Raw genomic sequence first — 2,916 nt, 5'->3', positions numbered from 1 at the left:
CCTTTTTGCCCCCCCCCCCCCCCCGTTTTCCACTGGGTCTTCACCACTGACTGCTCTGGTTCTTTCATGTGGGCTCTGACAACACGAAAATCAAGCCAATGAAAAGTAAAAATTGATCCCATGAAAGAAACTGGGCTACTTTCCCACTGAATTAGCCAATTTTAATGGCATGCTTTGATTCTTTGTCTTTTCTGACATTGTTCTCCATTTAATAGTTACTTTTTGAGCTTGTAGCAAACAATTCATTTAAAGCCAAGGATGGACAACATTATTTTGTAAGTACCAATAATATTTATCCTTTGCTTTCTTATTATTTAAATTTTGTGATTATAAAATATCCATTGCTACAAAGTTTAGAAAATATGGAAAAGCATAAAGAAAAAAAAAAATGAAACCTCCTCCTCATCACACGACCAGAGGCAAATTGCAGACATCTGTATTCCATTTTTATGTCTATCCTTTCAGTCAGGTTTTTAAGTACAGATACTTTGATGTATAAAATTGAGATCACAGTATATATTGTTTTGTAATAACATTTCATTTAATATAAATGAAGAATGACATTTTATAGTTGCTTCATATTCTATCTTATGGATTTTCATGAATTAATTAACCAATGTTGAGTTTCTCATTTTTCAGCATTTTATATGATGAACATTCCTGTAGAATAAATTTCAGAGCAAGAATGATCATTTCTTTAAGCAAATTCACTTATGTACTTTGAACTTCTAAGAAGCCAAAAGGGTATTGGAACATTTGACATATATTTCTAAACTGCCATCTAGACACTTTGTGCTTACTTTTAACCAGTGTTTGAATGTACCCATTTGTCTTCACTTGAGTATTGTCAGCATTATAATTTCCATTCTGCCTGCTAATTTAATGAGCAAAAATATTACCTCATTTCTGTTTAAGTCTACATTTGTTTGAATACTAAACTGCCTGAATTTGTTTTATTGTAGTAAAATACACATAACATAAAATTTATCATTTTAGCCATTATTAAATGTACTGTTAAGGGCATTACGTCCATTAACCCTGTTGCGCAACTATCATCACTATGCGTTCTTTAGAACTTATTCATCTTTCCCAACTGGAACTATGTATCTCTTTAACACTAATTCCCCATTCTGCTCCCCAAACCCCCAGTCCTCTGGGACCAGAGTTCTACTTGACTATCCCAAGTACCTTATACAAGTACTTTTTTTCTGGTCCTTTTGTTACACTGGTTGAAAATTCATATTTATTAAGTAGCTGTATTTTTAAAAAATGCCTATTTAGTCCTTTAGCTCTTTTTTTTTCTTGATGAAGCATTTTGCCTTTTGTTACTGATTTTAAAAATATTATTTATACATTAGGAATATTAACCGTTTGTAATTTATTGTAAAATATTTTTACTAGTTTGTCATCTGTCTTTTAAGCTTGTTTATTTATGGTACAAAAAAATTAACAATATTCAAACAAAATTCAAAGGTCTTACCTATTTGTTTCTTTCAATTATTAACTAGGAGTTTACTTAAGTAGTTTTCTCTATACAATTTAAAGCCAGAAATGCTGACACAAAATCAATTTGCAAAACAAGGTCATTTAACACGTGGGATTTTTTTTTTTTTTTTGCTTTATTTTTAATGATAGGTTTCATTATTTACTCAGAGTCTAGCTTATTTGATTTTCTATCTTTCCCAACATCCCATAGAGATGCCCTGCATTGAAGAAGGCCTCCATAGAAGCTTCTGCAAAAAAGCTAGCAGGGTCAAAGTACCAGATGGAGACCTAGGGGCATTGAATTTTTTTTTTTTTTTGAGGAGACCATGTCATATTTAATTAATACAAATCACAGTAGCACTGAAAATGGCTCTACTGAGTGGGCCTCATTCACTTTAAGCAGCTAAAGGGAGGGAGGATGTTCTAGTCCTCTCCCTGGCACTAAATGGTTATTTGGGGAAATGTGGGCTCTGGAGCACAGAGGTATTTCTTAGAGGAAAAAAAAAAAAAAAACCTGAACTCCCAGCACTGAATAAAACTGCAAAAAGGAAAAAACTGTGCTCAGGCACTAGCTACAAAGCCACGCCAAATAAGCAAAGCTGGATCCTGGAAGCTTCTGGAAGAAAGGAACCTTTCCATGTGAAGTTTCTCTCCAGCGCCTAGCACATAGTAAAGTGCTCCATTAATATGTGTTGAATCAATGAACGCTCAGGGTTATTTCCTGATCATTGTGTTTAGGAGTCTACTGGGAAGGGCTTAAACCTAGAATTTCCCTTTTGGGAAGTCTCAAATATGGTTCCCTCACTTGGAGAAGACAGATGCTGTGGGAAGGAGGCTAAAGAGGGTAAAGGGCACGTGCTCGCCCAGAGCCCTGACCCCACCTAAGAGCAGTGACCTGGGGACTGCTATGCAACACCAACCTCTGAGTTCCAAGGTGGAAGGGATTATTTTACAACAGGATGTGGAGCTGCCCTAGGCTGAGTCCAGTGACCCACCTGCCTCTCTGGTTCCCTCTCTGGAACCCTGCCTCACTTCCTGTCCCTGCAGAGCACCCCAGCACCACATGCCTGAGGAACAAGCTCTGTTCCACACGGGCCCAGGCTTGATGGCCCACCCAAAGGCACCCTGCTGCTGACTGGCAGACCAGCAAGTGACTCCAACCTCAGCTGAGCCCCACACAATGACACCTTCCAGGGAAGCCAGGACACTTGCACCTCGTGGCCAGGCTCCTCACATCAGCCATTGCTCCTTCTCTTTGATGAAGGGGCCAGTGAATTTTTGAGAAACTTTTTGACTTTCACATTCTCCCTAAGTGCAGTATGTGTGTGTGTGTGTGTGTGTGTGTGTGTGTGCGCACGCGCACGTACATATCTACTAGTAAATAAATCCTGGGACATCTGAATTTTTCTGGAAGTAAGTCCAATACCGGAA

The sequence above is a fragment of the Ursus maritimus genome, unplaced genomic scaffold, assembly GCF_017311325.1.
Source record: "Ursus maritimus isolate PB19 unplaced genomic scaffold, ASM1731132v1 scaffold_28, whole genome shotgun sequence".
Taxonomy (NCBI): domain Eukaryota; kingdom Metazoa; phylum Chordata; class Mammalia; order Carnivora; family Ursidae; genus Ursus; species Ursus maritimus.
The sequence above is the reverse complement of the archived record's forward strand: the minus strand, read 5'-3'. Positions refer to the sequence as shown.